The sequence below is a fragment of the Aythya ferina genome (genome assembly GCF_964211825.1).
Source record: "Aythya ferina genome assembly, chromosome: 10".
Classification (NCBI taxonomy): domain Eukaryota; kingdom Metazoa; phylum Chordata; class Aves; order Anseriformes; family Anatidae; genus Aythya; species Aythya ferina.
The window spans coordinates 9,763,924-9,780,725 of NC_140306.1; the positions used below are offsets into that span (position 1 = coordinate 9,763,924).

The 16,802-nt window shown below is 49.8% G+C and overlaps 1 protein-coding gene across 3 annotated transcripts in view; it reads left to right on the forward strand.

Annotated features, from left to right (window-relative positions):
• Nucleotides 1–16,802, forward strand: part of GRIP2 (glutamate receptor interacting protein 2) — a 245,197-nt gene that overhangs the window by 30,077 nt on the left and 198,318 nt on the right. The window lies entirely within an intron of this gene.

Here is a 16,802-nt window from a genome sequence, read left to right on the forward strand (position 1 = left end):
AGTGCCTGAACTGCTGTGCTGCGTGGCTCCAGGCTGCACAGAAATGCACAATGTGGAGCCAACCAGCACGGATTTCCTAATGGTGCTGGGTCTGACACCAGGATCTGTGTTGGTGTGTCTCCTGTTAGTGACTGACCTGGAAGCGGGGCTGATGTGCCCTCCTGCAGCTCCGTGGGAAGGCTACCTGGTGTCTGATAACCCAGAGGGATGCTCTGAAGTGCTGTGTCTGGGATGCTTGGTGGCCTCCTCTCCCACTTCTGAAGCTGTGTCCTTGGTCCCTTGTTCCTGTTTTTGGTGCCTGTGTGCTGCTCTGTGGCCCCACCCAGCTGCTACCAGCCTGCTTGTGTTCTGTGCCCTGTCCCCTGCTGTTTCAGGGCAGGAGGTGTTTGTAGTAACAGAAAGAGAAATGGCATTGCTATACACGGCAACAGCTTGCTTCTGTGCACAATATCTTGTTATTTTTTCTCCTTCCCTATTGTGTCTATCTGTAAAAGGAAGGTAGGTCTCTTTTGCTCCAAATGCAGGAGAAAGCCACCAGCTGCATGAAAGCCAAGAGCAGCGTTCATCCCTCAGAGCCTGGTAAATCTGCTGTGAAAATCAATGCAATGGCTTCAGCTGATGGCCACGCAGCATCGGGGCAGCCCAGACCTGCCTGAGAGGCTCACAACTGTTGGTACCTCAGCCCATTCATGGCTGGGCCCACGTTTTGTACATCCCTTCTGTCACCTGCTGGCAGCAACAGCTGCTGAGCCCTTGGCTTTCCCTACTGAACTAATTCTTTCACCGTGGTAGTCGGTGCTCCTTTCCAGCACAGGAGAAGAGCCTACACATTAGGAAAGCGAGGAGGGTGCTGCGAAGCGAGCAATGCCACTGGAGCTAAGCTCCTTGGAAAGGATGTCTTTCATTCCCGAGCACGTGGCTCCACAAAGCAGCTGGCTCCCGAGCCGTGCTGTGTGTGTTTCAAACCCGCAGGCACTGCTGCTGCTTTCCTGCACATCTGATCTCACCTGAGTCCTGGGCACAGGCAGAAATATTTCGGGGTAAATTCCTCTCAAAGTTTCCAGGTATTTGCTTTATTTTAAATAAGTATAAACTAAAACAACTCATGGGAAAGTAAACTTGGAAGCGTGCTTTTTAATGTGTGTTTATCAGAATTTAGGAACTTATATTTAAACTGAATTGAATCTAACCAGCATGCAGAGTCTAATTTCTAACATTGCTTGCTTCCCAGTATTTCTACTGTACCCTGTTATCAACAACTTTACAAAGCAGTAGGATGCACCTCACAGGTAGGGTGTAGAGAGCTGGAGACACTTGCCCAGGCTGCAAAGCTGTAACAGGGTCTGGTTTCTGATGGCCAGCAGACTGTAGTGCTGCCCTGTGGGTACAGCACAGACCTTTGCAGCTTCTGGGGGTTTGGGTGCAAGGAGGCTTTGCTTCCTTTATGATCTGGGGATGGATTTTGGCTGGAGCAGCTACAGGTGGGTGTAGGAACTCCCTCTTCCTCAGCCTGCTGTGTTGTGAGGCTGTGGGTTTTCTTCTTTCTCCCCTTCTGCATTCTTGGACTTAAAAACTGGCTCCTCGCTGGAGGGGGGTTGAAGGCAGCCTTTAAACTTTATGGCAGCCACGTCATTGCTTGGAGTACTACTGCAGTGGCCATCATAGCACTAAGGGAGCCAGGGCAGCTTCACTCCTGTGAAGTCACCACGCTGCAAACCTAGTTTATAGCAGCATAAAAAGTGGCCTTAACCTGCTCATAAATCACTTGGGTTTGCTGGGGAAGCCAGCAGTTAGGCCTCTCCCTGTCTCCTGGAAGAAGTGCTTGGTTTGTGAGGGCAAGTGTGACTTCTCCCGTGTTTAAATGCAGCTATAAGAAAAAGAACAGGTTGTGCAGTGAGAGCAAGAGGTCACTGTGGGCTGGGAGAGGTCAGCACCAGCAGAGCTGAGGTGAGCAGTTTGATTAAGGAGGGTGAGCTCCCGGATCCTTACCAGGCTTTGCTTCTGAGCATCTCTGGGTTGGAGGCTGGGATGGGTTCCCCTGGCCGCTTGGTTTGGCTGGAGCCACCACCAGGTGCTGCTTTTCCACATAAGAAACCAACACCGTATTTCTACCCTCCTGTCACTCCATTTCTTGGTACAAAATGAGATGTTTTAGGTGAAAACTGTGCTGACTTCATCGCATCTGCTGGAGCTGCTGCCTGCAGGAGCAGCACGGTACAACTTGCCTGCGACAGGCCCCTCTGTTACCTGCTGCCTGTCTGTGTCCTGCTTTGTGCTGAAAATCTCACAGCACCAAATGCTTCTAATCAGAATGAGGTGTGCATTTAGAGTTGGGAGTTAATTTGAGGTAGGTTATTTAATGTTCACCAATCTGTGTTTTCTTTTAAATTGTCCTAATGATTACCAGAGCTCTCCCTGTTCAGGCTGCAGCAGCGTGGAGCACAGCTTGTGCTGCTGTTGGGCAAAACACTGCTGAGAAGTACGAATAAAACAAACTGTGGACAATAAATACATCTGTGTGCACACAAAAAATACCAAGTACAGGAAGCAGAGGAAAAGGAGGGGACTTCTCAGCTCCTCTTAGGGCAGTTGAGGCACTACACACTTTGCTTTCTTCCCCAAAGTTCATCGTGCTTTGTGCCTGGGTTACCCCGTTTCGTTCAGAATGGGTCTTCAAATCCGTTTTGTTAAATTGCTGCAAAATCCTGTGTGGATGCTCTTCAGTTGATTTAATCTTGGTTTATGTTGATTTAGTTTCTTGCCAACTTTTTGCTAAATCCATTTGAGACGGAGTTAAATCAACTTATGAGTGTCCTTGCAATTTAATTAAATCGACTGATGTAGCTAATGTAACTGATTGTAATTAAACGCATGCAGCTTTTATATAAAGACAAGCCCTGAGGGTGTTCAGGAAATCCCATCTCATGTTCCCATTAGCCCCTAAAAGGAGTTTGCTCACAATTCACCGCCTCTGTCTCTGATCCTTGTCCCAGAGCAGAGCTTTGCAGTGCTGGGCCATGCTTTGCATTTCTGATAACCCCATCCCAGCAGCTCTGCCCCGCTGCCAGGCAGCCCCTCCACAGCTGCGTTTGGGTGCTTGTGAGAATGGCACTGGGTCACTGCTGGCCACGATGAAAAATAACCTGCTAAAAATAGGGGAAGGAAAAAAAAGGAGGGACTTTTTTCACCTCCTTTGGCATCCAGCTGTGCTGTGAAAAACCTAAGTGGCAATTTGTAGGGGCTTGGGCAAGGTTCCTTATAAAGGATGTTCATATTCAGTGGGAGCCTGTACAGGCTCACTGATGGAGTATTGCTGCTGTGCTGCTTGTTTCCAGGTGTTTAAAATATCCTGTTCTTAGAAGGCCAGTTACACGCTGAATATTGGCTTCTGCTTAGCTGTGCAGAGCTTCCTCTTGTTCTCAGGCTGGAGCTGGAGGTCTGTCGGGCTCTGATCCTTCCTGCTCCAGCCAGATCCCGCACCCCAAAGGCTGCTCTTGATCTCCGGCAGGGAGCCTTGTTATCCCAGGGAGCAAAGCTTCTGTGTTCACATGGGAGAGCAGCCAGAGTGGGTTTGTAGCATCCTGCTCTTTGTTTCCAGTGTTGCACGGGCTCTCTGCCATGATCTCAGTGAAGGCAAAGCCAAGGAGGGTGCCCCCTTCTCCCACTCCTTGCCGCCAACCTCCCCAAAAGTCCGGGTTACAGGGGGTGGGCAGGGGAGACACCATCTGCATCCACACAAGCTTTTAATTTCCTTTCTCGTGCTCTCTTTCCAGCTCGGTTCACGCATTAAGAAAACATTAATAGCCTCCGAGTTTCACGCTCTGCTTCCAGCCCTCGTAACAAGATCTGCTCAGTTCTGCGGAGCGCTCCCTCCGCGAGCGAAGGTGCCATCTGCAGATGTAACGCTGGGCGACAGCGCTGTGAACAAAGAGGGAAGCCCCCAGGGATCTGGTGGGGCTCGTCATGCCCTGCTGCTCAGGACTGCACCTTCTTGGGGTCTCTCTATACCAGTGTGAAGCCCAGGGCCTGGTGCTGCCAGGTGTTTGGGTGGAGGTGGCCCTTCTGCAGGGCAGTCAGCCTGCCCTGGGGTCCAGCACTTCCAGCGCCCGCCTTGGCAAGGGCTCCTGGGCTTCCTCTTCCCTCTCCTCCACCGTTCTTCCTAGCCTGGGACAACCCAGGTGTCTTCTGCTGAAGGGTCATGCAAGAGCAGCTGAGTGGGTTTTGGATGCAGTTTTATTCCATTAAACTTCAGGGTTTTCAGGCTACTTTCCTCACCCGTGTGGAGCCCATGTGGCAGACGTCTTCATATTTTGCTGCTTGGTGGACTGTGAAATGTACTTAGTCGCAGTGCTCTGTCCTTGATCGCAAAATCACTCTAATCTCTCACTAATAATATATATTTTTTAGCTTGACATCTTCATTCCCCTTGGAATGGGAGCAAATATGTATTCCCAGCACAAACCTCTGATGTTGCTGGGCAGCAATTTCCTTCCTTTTTCTGTGCTCCGAGATTCAGAAGCTGGAATGCTTTTAAAACCTGAAGGACAGCAGGGCAGGCTTGTGCCGAGTGCTGGTCCTGCCCTCCTTGGCCTGCTGGCTGCAGGATGCTCTTGCATTTTGTGGAGGCTGAGCACGGTACAAATCGAGGTACAGGCACTGCATGGACTGCTGGTGGGCTCTTTTTTGGCGTGTTCCCCTCTGCCAGGGGTGCTTTCTGTTGGCTGGCTTCTTGTTTTCCAAAATTAATTGGTGTTTCCTGCATCAATCCACAGCTGTTGGCGTGAAGTGAAAGCAAAGCAGGGCATTCCTCTGTTTACAATGTTATTTCTTAAAGACCAGAAAGGGATTAAGTTGCACTGTGGGTTATATTCACCTGTCAGTAATGGCAGAGAACCAGCACCATGCTGCTGTCCCCAAAGCCTTTCCCTCTGCAATGGCAGGCATCTGCCCTGCTGGCCCGTGGAGAAAACAGAGCCATGGAGTGGCTTTGTGGGCTGTTGTCTGGCTTGTGGGTGACATTTTAGGCACCTGGTAATACCTGGTTCTAGCAATGAGTTTAGGAATGTGGATGCGTGTCTGAGTTCTTCACCCCCCTCCAAACACTGCCATTGCTTGGGCCTCGATATCAATCACAGCAGGAGTGAGCATGGGGATTAGCTGGGAGGTAACCCGGTAGGTGTTTGCTAAAAGAGGAACCACCACAAATTAGAAACAATACAAACAGCTGTTCAGGTGTGCTGCTTGCTTTCCATTTCTCTCTTCTCTGAGAGTTAAAATGAGAGGGGACGTGACAAGTGCTGAGCTGGAGCCTGCTCTCCCGGTAAGTCTCGCCCTGCGGTAATCCCGACTGCTTGTGAGCGAGCAGTGTTTGAAAAATCACAGGCGAGAGGTTTTTGATGCTCTCTCCAAAGAGACTCACATATGAATGAAACCTCCCTAGCTGTACGGCTCTCAGCTGCTCTTTTGTGAAGCTCTGATTTGGCCGCATGGTGCCTGCTGCTGCAGGAACATGCTCAGCCTGCTGCTTTCAAATACGGATAACTTGATGATGTTGTCTGGGTTTTCTACAACCTCTGTGTGAATTCCTGCTTAGAGCTGTGCTGCACTGGTATTTTATACTTCGCTGTGGCTGAGAATACTTTAAAACTCTAACTTGCACAACTGTATTTTTTTAAATTTTTTTTTTACAAATGACTTTGTGTTATTTCTGAAATTGAGAGGGGAGTAGAAGAAAGAAAGGATGTAACCAAATAAAGAGCTAGGGGAGCAGCTGAATATTTCTGCCTGGTGTAAGGAGACCAGAGCAGCGAGCAGACAGCCTGTGGATGCACGTGCCAGGTGAGTGCCCCCTCCTGCACCCGTCTGTGTCACAGCCCCTCTGCTGCCAACAGAAGGGGGCTGGTGGCAGACCTGCACTATAGGGGTGTATAGGATATAGAATCTCACTAGGATACTGTGCGTGCTGGTAACAAGGCTCTGCAGGGAAATAACAGGGGGCCGTGAAGCCCTCAGAGCTGCAGGGACCCTCTGTGAAACTTCTTCCAGGTCAGGCAGGGAGCAGTTCTGTGAGCAAACCACCTGGGGCTGCTTTCCTAAGGTTTGTGTTAGTTTGATCCCCAACATACCTCGGAAGGAGCTTGTTGAGCTGCAGCTTTGCCTTTGCACAGGATTTCTTGTTTATGCTGCTGTGCTGCCTCTCGGAGGGGCCCCGTATCTCTGCTTCTCCATCCCGTGTGCCTGCAGCTGGGTGCAGCTGAGAGGTCGCTGGGGTTAGGGGGGCACTGGTACAGATGGACACCTTCCTTTTGTGAAAGGGAAGCAAACGAGAACTAATGGCATTCAGTTCATGGCCCGCTTCCTATCTGCCAATGTGTACAGAGGCCTCTGCTTGCTTGCTTTAATAGTGGCCACCCCACTGGGCATCCTCTCCTGCTGTTGGTACTGGAGCTGTCTCTCTGTCCATGCATGTGCTACAAATCTTTGTTTCTTAGATATATGGCCCAAAAATTACTCTTCCTTACCTGGTGGCCAATTGTACAGACAGCTTAGTTTGGAGCAGACCCACAGTACCTTCACAAATGCTGTTCTTCTGATTCTTTCCTTTCCCATTCTGATTCGTGCCCACGCAGTTTGGATGGGCTATGCAGAGTAAGCTCCAGCAGCCTTGATTTAACAAGTTGAAAATAGTTCCAGCTCTCAGTCCCTCTGAAAGCATTTGAATTGAATGGTGTCGGCTCGTGGGCCAGAAATCCTGGGAGCCTGCTTACAGTGCTGTATCGGTTTTCTCTGAGTTTGCAGGGAAGGTCCCTGGGAGCTGCTGTCCAAAGATAGAATTACTGGTAAGGAATATTGAGACACAAATACTCATAATTTTTTTTCATTGCCTGGGAACTCCCTTCCAGCTGAATCCCAAGTCCCTAATGTGCCAGAAATACTCCTGGTACTCTGTCATAAAATGCGGTGTTGTTTATCAAAGGTGTCTTTGCTTCAGGCACAACACGTGCGTCCTGTCTGCTGCGAGGATGATCGGGGGGGTGGTGGGGTGGTAAGGGGCTTTGTGCCTTCACAAATATTCGGTGTATTTTTTCCTTCTAATTCAGGACAATGTTTGTCTTGGGTTTGTACAGCACGAAGGTTTCAAGGACAATCTAAAACTCCTTAAAAGCAGACCCAAATGTTCAGTTAAATAAGCTTTGTGAATTTTTTACCATGGATTTTCAGGATGACTCTCAGACGGCCAGTCTGTTCTTAGATCCACAGTTGTTGTTTTGTTCCTGAATTAAGACTTTTGCTCCATGACTGGGTTTTGCTGCATACATATCGAAACGTTCCTTGCCCTCAGAAGGCACATAGCCAGCACGGTGCTGACATGGGCTGGGCTCTTTGATCTGAGTCGCATGTGGCCAGCAGAGATGGTGACAAAAAAAAACCCAAATGCAGAACTTGGCTCCTCAGAGGGCTCTGCTTCAAAGCAATTTCTGTTTTTTGGGCTAGTGACTTCAGCCCTTGTTTACCGACAAGTTGTTTCTAAGTCCCTTGGGGGTGTCTCGTGCAGAGATGATGCCTCTTGAGATGTACAGGGAAATGGAGGGTGCTTCCAGGGAACACCATCCCCTGGGAAACACTACAAGGGCCAGCCTCACAAGTTACCAGATGCTTTTTTTCTCCCCAGGTGGGCTTTGCAACAGAGGCAGTGCTCTGAATTGAGCTGTGTTGCTGTCTTATTGCCCCCCAGAGATGAGCAGACAACTCCTGCAATCATTAAGGAAAGCAGAGGTGGTTTGGCCACCCCAAGTTCTCTGGTGTGGAGAAGTTGCAGCGCAGAACCACCTGTTTTTAATTAATCTTTTGAACCAATTTGGTTCTAGCAAACCAATTCCATTAACGGGCTAAGCAGAATAATGACAGGCACAGCTGCTATAATTCCTCGTTACGCTCCTAGTTGAAACAAAATCCTCTTTGCATCGGGAAACACTAATCTAATGTCACGACTGTTCATTATGAAATCTTTGGTAGCTGAGCACATCCAAATGCTTCACGTGTTTTTGTAATTTTTTCCCCTCCCTGCTATATGACCAAAATATGTAAATTATGGGCTGACTTCTCCCCAGAGAACCAGAGCTAATTGGCGCATTAATGTCTGCGAGATAAATCAAATTGCTGTCCCCTGCTATGCTCTGCTACAGGGGAGACTTGTATAGTAGCTCGAATGTTCTTTGGGATGATTTAAATTTGATTTCAGCCGGTCTTGCAGCTTGCTTATCAGCCAGGTAAGGGTTCAAATGCTCAGTTGCTGTCTTCACCTCAGAACTGAAATGTGCTGGGTTAAGCTTGAATTAGCAAATGGTCTTGGCTGATGGGAAAAACTTGCTGGCCTGGGTTAGACCATATCTATCTGTACATCCTACTGACCTACTCCTGCTGGTGCAAAAGGGTGTCTGGAGAAGAGGATAGGGTCAACGTGTGTGTTGGGTGTTTGTTCCCTGTCTGCAGCCTTCCCCCTGCTCCTGCCTTCTCCTCCAGGCTGTTTCCTACACCTTGAGAGCTGGCTGTGAGTTGGGCGATGTCCTCCTGAAACCCACCTGTGCTTTTGGCCTCCCTCCCATCCTTCAGCCCCAAGTTAAATGGGGTGGCTACAGTCTGTGTGAGGACAACAGCTCCACTTTGTTGGGTTTGAATGCCACGTCCTTGTGTATACCCTAAGTCACCAGGGTACCTTTTTTTAGCTGAAGGGGCAAAACTGCCCTGTGAAGATGCAAAAATTGCAATGACCAGGTCATGGAGTGGGCAACATGAGAAACCCAAGGAGGTGAGAGGGGGATGCAGGTTTGGTTCAAACTGAGATCCAAAACCCAGGTTTTGCTTGGAAGCTCACTGCTCCTTACATTGCTGTGTGGCTGCGGGTGTGCGATGTGCTCTGCTGCCCTTTGGAAACTTACAGCTTACCCTCGAGACCTGACGTCGGTGAGTTCTGAAGTGCTAGTTCTGAGCTGGATTTATCACCACGAAACAGCTGAGGTTTTGTGGGTTGGAGCCAAACCAGGCACCCCAAGAGAGCACGGAAAGGGAGAGGGGGTCCTGGCACAGGCTGTTTCCTCCCTCCTGGAGCAAGGGAGGGCAGGAGCCAGGAGGCAGCCCGGGTCCTGTCCTGTGCCTGCTGCCTCTCAGCTCCATTATTGCCCAGCTCCTCGCCTTGAGGTGACCTTGTCCCAGGACACAGTGTCTCACGCAAAATCATAAAGCTTCCTGGCCTCAGCAGGGGCTGCAGCATGTCCTGATCCATGGGCTTCAAGTCTAGCTGGTGAAATGCCTTGCTCACTAGCTGTGAGGGCTTGGTGGCTGCAGTCACACTGGGTATTTCATGTTCAAAATCCACTCTTACTTCAGACTAGATGCTTTCTTTAACTTCACCTACACAATGCGTAGCCCACTGGTATGTGGGGTCGCTTCCAGGCTGTGGCAGAGCTCAGAGGAGAGGTGCTGGTTTACAGTGCTGGGGCTACAACTGCTTGTGCCCCTAAGGAGCAGCTGCAGCCCTACACATGCAGCTCGTGTTCCCCACTGCTGTGTGTGTGGGATGGCCGTGCCAGGCTGGTGCTTGTGTTAGACCTGTGCTGTGCCTGGATCAGGACGAACGGGCTCTGGATTTCTGTGCAAGTGATTACTCAATGAAATAGTGCAAGAGAAAGGAAATCGAAGTCACTGGGATAACTTTGGAACTCGGTTTTACCCCGCTGTGAGATTTGGAGTGATTTGAGAAGAGGCGCTCGGCGCAGCTTATCGGCTTAGTTGGGTTGGAGGAACGGGAAATCAGTGGAGCGACGGAGGCCAACTTCCAGAGACCGGCTTTGCCAGGGAAGGCAGCTGCCAAGCAGAGCTTTACATGACTTGAGTGCAGTGGAGCAGGACTGTGGAAATCCTCCTGGCTCCAGCTTTAAGCAGCTGGCTGCCGATAAACACACACACACACACACACACAACCCTCTGCTGACCACGGCCATCCTCTCGCATAGATGCACGCCCTGTCGGTAAGCAGAGCCGTGTCTTGGCTTTACTGCCTGAGGGAGCTCCCAACCTGCTCCGGGAAGATAAAGGGGGACGTGGATAAACCCCTGCTGCGATTGCTTCCCCTTGGGCTTCGTATCTGCTGCGTTAATTAGGGAGATGGAGGCAGGCAGGCTGAAAGCTGCTGGGCATCCCCCAAAGCAAGGTTTTGGCCCAGCAGGCTGATTGTAAAACTTGCTTCCCTCAACACCTCATTTCCCCAAAACCTCTAGATTGCGGTGGGTGGCTTCTTCCAGTTCCACAAGGATGCTGAAAGCAGAAGGCTGCTGCTCATTGTAAAGCTCCTTCAGCCAGCCCACGGTGGTTTATCCACTGGCTGGTGTGTTCTGCTCGCTGCTCACCTGACCGAAAACAGGTTCCTATCTTCTAGGCATCCCCACCACATGTAATGGCACTTGAACTACAGCTTGCAGGGTAGCCAGCATAATTTTTCCTCCCAAAAATAAATAACAAACACAAAAAAAGTCCACCCAAAACTAAAACCCACCCCACAGTAGCAAAGTAATAACCACTGTTAACGTTTTGAGGCTTAATGCTTCTGCCATGGTCCTTAATCGATAATTGAAATCGCACGAGAAGTGTAAGGCTTGAAATTCATGCTGTTAATTTTATTGCTAGCACTTGTAATTGGAAAGTAATTCTGAAATCAATATCAACGTGATGTTGTGTGGAACGGGAAGGCCTGGAGTCCAACCACGAACCGCCCTGTATTTAAGGGGGAGCCACTGTTTTGGGAGACATCGGATTCATTTGACCCAGCTTTTCTTCTTTCTAGCCATAAGTAAGGTCTCCCCAGTGCTGTTTGGGTGTGCCCTATTGCTAAATTGCGTGTGAGTACGTTTCTCAAAGGTTTCTTATGTTTCAAGCCCTTTCTGTGTCCCACAGCCTGCTCCAAGTGCTCTTGGAGGCTGTGGAAGAAAAGGCCAGGAGAAGATCACAAAACTTTTCCCTGACTAAATCCTCATCTTCTACAGCAGAACGTGCTCCTGCACGAATGCTGGAAAAGCACCGCAGTGCCCTGGCTGAGCCTCAGGTCGTTAAAGCTTCTCTAATTGCTCTGCACCCTCTGTGGACAAGCAAAGAGCCAGGCTGGGATGGCTGAACCTTTCAGAGGCGTGTGCCAGAGCTGCGGGTGTCACCGTGCTCCAGACCTTGCCTGAGTTACAGATCTGGGCTGGGGAGGCTCGGTGGGCTCCCATGGGGGTAGGTGAGAGGGCTGGGCAGGCAAGGGGTTATTTAAATAAGAAACTATTTTGCCTTCAGTCTCATCCTTTAATTTATCAAACTAATTAACCGATGTTACCAAGGGATGCTTTGTTCCAAAGCCCTCCTCCATCCCAACTGAGAGAAGACACCCGCACGTGCAGAGTGCGTTATTCCTGTCCCGTAAGTCGTGTGCAAGTGCACTGATGTTTTCTCATTCATTTGGTTTCATTTTAATCTTTCTCTCTTTACCCCGAGCTCAGCTGAAGTACATCACAGGTTCTGCAGCTAATTAGCACGATCACAGCTGTCTGTGTCGGGGTGGGAGATGGAGTTAGAGGCAGGCAGGATCCTGATGTACGGGAGCCTCATTACGGAGTCTCTAGTGCGGCCGTACCTAATGAAATTCAAACAGATCAGGTTAAATTAGATTAGTTAATGGAATTCTCATCTTCTCAGTTTAATGCAGTTCTGAGCAGTGAATCTTTAGTTTCCGTAGAAAATAAATGTTTCTTTGAATTGGCTTTGACCTAACCCTTCAGGCCCGATCTGCCTGTGCTTTGGAGAAGCTCACATCCAAGCGCTGAACTGTGTGGCCTCAGCTCGTTGGTGTCTTTTGGGGTCTCTGTGAGTAATTTGGTGCTAGAAGAGGATGGGAGGCTTCACAGCGCTCTTCTGTGGTGGTCCCAAGGGACTTGTGTGGTGGGTCCCTCCTGCTTTTGGTGGCCATAGCTGGGACAGAAGAAGCACAGAAGAAGTAGGCTCTTACAGCACGCTTTGTGGTGTTTGCCTTGTGTGATCAGTGACTTGATTCTTTGCCCTGGTACCATGGGAAGCTGAAGGACAGGGGAGGCACCCAACAGATAACTCAGTGATTGCCCTGCTGGGTTGATCTTTTTGCAAGTGCTAAATTCACATAATTCTCAGTGAAATTGCGAGCAGTGTGGTTACCTGGTGTCACCGGCTGACAGCGTGAGCACTTGTGAAGGGCCAGTAAGGCTGCAGGGCTCTTTCAGCTCAGAGCCCTTCGTTTACCTGCTGGAGCACCAGGCACTTCTCCGGCTGCATGGTGCCGTGGCTGTACTGCACCGTCGTGATCAGCCTGCCCCTGGGATCAGAGGGCACATCTCATTCTCTTCCCCATCTTCTCCATCAGTGCTGTGCTGCAGGTACAGTCGCTGTGCTGCGGGTCGCAGAGCGCTGCCGGCCCTGGGAGCAGTGTTCATAGCGGGGCTCCTCGCTCCTGCCTTAACACGCGTTTCTTCCCAGCTGAAAATCTCACTGCCAGCTCGATAATTGTTTTCATTGCTTCACTGGGAGTCGGGAGGTTAACATCTTGAGCAGCAGCTAAAATAGACGAGAGCAAATAGCACAATAGTTTAATCCCCTGGAAATTATGCTTTTCAGTGTGGCGCGATGCTTCCTTTTTATCTCGCCCCCTTTCTTCTTTGAAAGGGCAGAATTACATTTGACTTACAGCTCAGCCCAGGACCTGTAGTCTTTTGCTTTTGCAGGCAGAGTCCCTGAATGCTCAGTCCCTGCATATTGCCTAGGCTGAGGCTGGTGAGACCCCGGGGATGCAGCAGCTGAGCCACCCGCTCTCGCTATCCCCAAGCGTGGTCCCTTGCAAGTGGCAGCCCAGGGCCCGTGGTGGAGCAGCAGCTTCTTGTGGTGCCTGCAGCAGAGCTGGGAGCGAGTTCAAGTTGTCACCGCGGAGATGAGCGGCTTCCAGCATGCATAAACGCCCGGCCCTTCTCTCTTGACTCTATCGCTTTCCTCCCAAACAGCCGCGCAGTCGTTTTCCAAGTGAGCCAGCTGGGTTTGACAGATGTCCCTGGCTTTTTCTGGGCCCATTGTTGAAGGGGGAAAAGGGAGGGAATATTCTGAATTGGAGGAAATAGCTTCTGCTGGCAGTCTGCAATTTCATGGGCTGGGAGATGAACTGCCCTTCTCTCACTCAATTGCCATCAGCTCCATTCATTGTAATCTGCATTCGCAGCCTGGGAAGCATCGCTTCTCGCGGGAAGGGCTGGAATCACCACTTCTGGGGGGTGTTCAGGTGTGCTCCTACCCTTGCTGCAGAGCTTTGGATACCGCAGACCTAAATGATGAGACCTAAAGGATGTAGTGTGGGTTTCTGAAGTCCCAAGGGTGAGGTCTTCACAGCCCTTATCTGGGAATTAAATCTCTACACCTTGCTTGCTTTTTTCAGCCCCATCCCAAAGCTTTGCAAACGCTTGTGCAAGGTAAGGTCCTCCCTCCTGCCTTAAATGTACAAGGTAAGGTCTTCCCTCCTGCCCTAAACATACCAGGTAAGGTTCTCCCTCCTGCCTTGAAGAGCCATGTGTACTCACACTCTCTTAAATAATGTGATTCAAAGACTTTTTCGTCCTAATGTAGGAAGATCCCTGTGTCTGATTATTGCTGACAAATTGTGAAGTTAGTGAACTTGACATTATGGCTAAATACCAACATCAAATGTCAACATTATGCCATCTATATCTTTTCTTTTCCTTTTTTTTTGTATTTTTTGTTGTTGATGGAAGCACGTGAAATACATCAGCTGCCCGAGAGTGATATTAAAAATAGAAGGGGGGTGAAATGCCATCCACATTAAAGGTCACTCATTGGAAATGAATTTCAAGGAATGTGTTCAGATGAGAGGTTTAGAAGAGATTCTTCATTTCTCCTTCCTAATGGCTGGGGGAAGCCTCCAGCTCTCCCTTCACTGACGTGTGTGCAGGTTTTGCTCTGCCTAGGATTTTTCTGCCCTCTCGGCAGTGCTGCTGGTTGCAGGGCAGCGCACACAAGTCTGCCTTCTCCGAGCTGCAGGGATGCAGGCACGCTGTCACTGACTCTGACCGTGCAAATTGTCCCAGTGCTTCAGTGAGAGCGGAGTCCAAAGGGCAGGTTTAGGACAACTTAGCTGAAAGCGCAGATTTTATGTTGGCTTTTAGAGTTCGGGCGATTAGCTGAAGAGGGGAGGAGAGAAGCAGGGGGAGCGCTGTAATTATTCAATACTGCATTTATGGCAACACGCCAAGTGGGAAATGGTCAAAAATAGAAGTTCGGTAAAGAAATCTGTCAATACTGGAAGCCTCATTTCCTTCCCTGTGTTATCTTCCCCGAGGGAGGCAATAAAGGGCGGTATTACCCAACCCTTGTGTTTATTTGCTGTAACAATTTCCCACTGCCCAGCTATTAGCGAGTTACGACCATCGGTGGTCCGGAAGGTCCTGGAAAATAAGCCACGAGACAATATTAAATTTTCATTTGCGAGGTGAGCGTGGAGGTGCCTGTTTGCTGGGCAGTGCGGGGCCATACACGAGCAGTGTCTTGAGTGCCTGGTCCTCTGATGGCACAGAAGTTTGGGAAGCGCTGTGGTCCCCTGGAAGGAGGTGTCTGCTGGAAGCTCCTGTGGCCCTTTGGTGACAGCAGGGGCCGGGGAATTTTGGGTGACAGCACGTTTCAGCCTGCTGTTGGTCTCCATGACTGGCAGCTGAGCATCCCATGGCACAAGGCAGGGATGGGTCTGATGCCTGGGCCAGGGGAGCTGCTCTTCTGGGAACTCTTCTCAGCCCTTGTCCCTGACTTGGGAGCATCTTTAAGGCACGTCCTTCCTCTTCCTCAGCACGGTGACCTGCGGGGGCCTTTCTGCAAGTTTAGACTGGTCCAGGGACTGCAGCCAGTGGGAGCTGTCAGCATTACGTGAGTGGAGGAAGTGTAATTTTAACATAGCAGCCAGTTTGTGTGTTATTCACTTTGTGTGTTATACATGAGATCTGACTTCTAAAAACATCAAACCACTTGCATTGGACATCAGGTCTGTGGAAGCAGCATCCCAGGGCTCCTGAGCTTGTGGCTTCCACAGCTGGAGCCTTCTCCGAAGCCCTTGGTTTTGGGCGGCTCAGCCAGACAGGAGAGGTGCAGCTTACGGGGTCCAGCTGTGTGTGCCCTGTTGGATGCGTGCTGGAGGACGTGCTCAATGTGTTCCTGATGTTCAGATTTGTCTGAGGGCTGCTGCTGCTCTTCTCAGATTGAAGCCCCCCGTTTCTGTTCGGTGTTTACTCTGCCAAACCCGCTCCCCCCATCAGCTCTGTGCATGCTTTTAGTGTAAAGGTGCCTGCCCTGCGTTGTAAACCTTTCTGAGAAGGTGTTGTCCCTCCTGTGCATTGCATAGTTCAGTGTTTTCTTGCAAATTGTTCTGGAATAGAGCTTTTCATGCTTTTATGTGGCTCTAGGGGGAAAACGGTAATTTCTGCTGAAGGGTCTGACTGTACGGTAATTGTCAGGGAGGTGTGGGTGAGAGGGAAAACAAACGGAAATCAGGTGTCCAGCATTTTGTGGCCATTAAAGTTTTCTTTGATCTTAAAAATCTGTTTAACCACATTTGAAGGCAGGATTCCTGACGTGCACCCGTGGTTCCTCACTGCAGGAGCAGCACAAACGCCAGGCCCTGCTCCTTCAGGGGGTACTTCAGCTCCTTCAGCGTACTTTGAAATCCTAGCTCACGACCCCAAACTGGCCACAGCAACCTGGAGAGAAGGGCACAAATGCACTTTAAAGGCTCGGTGAGGGACAGGAGGTAGCGTGAGGCTGCTGCAGGAAGGGGTCTTTGTAATCGGGAGCTGTACTCTCTGAAGGCGTGGAGGAAAAAGACCTGAGATGAAAGGTTTGTGTTAGTACTGCTAGTTATGTTTGGGCAAATATCTTTTTGTCTTACTTAAAGGGAAGCTGAGTGCAGGAGGTGTTGGTGAGATTACACAAGATGCACGTTGGGACTTAATTTTTCTTCTGTGTAAATTTAAAAAATACCCGCAGCAAGAAAAGCTTTGCCCTCAAAAGCATCCCATGAAACTCAGAATCTGCTTTCAAGTGAAAAGACAACTGCAGATGCTTATGTGGGAGAGCACAGGGCAAAATGCTGCTTTGAAGGAGTTTACGAGTGTGTGGAGCAGGGCTCTGTTGGTATCTGCTTGGATTTTCAAAGGCAGTTATCAAGGTCCCTCACAGAAGACTTTTAAAGAAACAAATCTGCTGTGGAAAAAGAAAGAAGATCCATACATGAATAAAAATAATAGGTTAAAAGAAGAAGAAAGGAGTGTGGAAGTAAATCGGCTTTTCTTTCAGAAGAAAGTCACCGGCAGAGTACTGCGGGGTCTGTGCTGAGACCTGCGCTGCTTCAGAGATGCAGCAGAGGCTTGAGAAGGGAACAAACAGAAGAGAAAGGAGTTCTGGCAGAACAGCAAACTGGTCGGGGTGGTGAAGACGAGGGTGAAGTGCGAAGATGTGCAGGAGGATGCTCTGAAATGGGGCGGCGGGATGATAAAACAACGGATGAATTTCAGGGTAGGAAAATGCTCAGCTGTGATCAAAACCAAATTGCACATTAGGAGTTGTTAGCCAAGGCAGTGGGAAGGCAACGTGGTGCAGCTGTGTAAGCCCGGGGTTAACCACCTGCTGCTTCTGTCTCCTGGCGCAGGAACAAACCAGGAGAGCTGGAAGGAAGCACGGAGCAGGATTAAAAGCAGAGG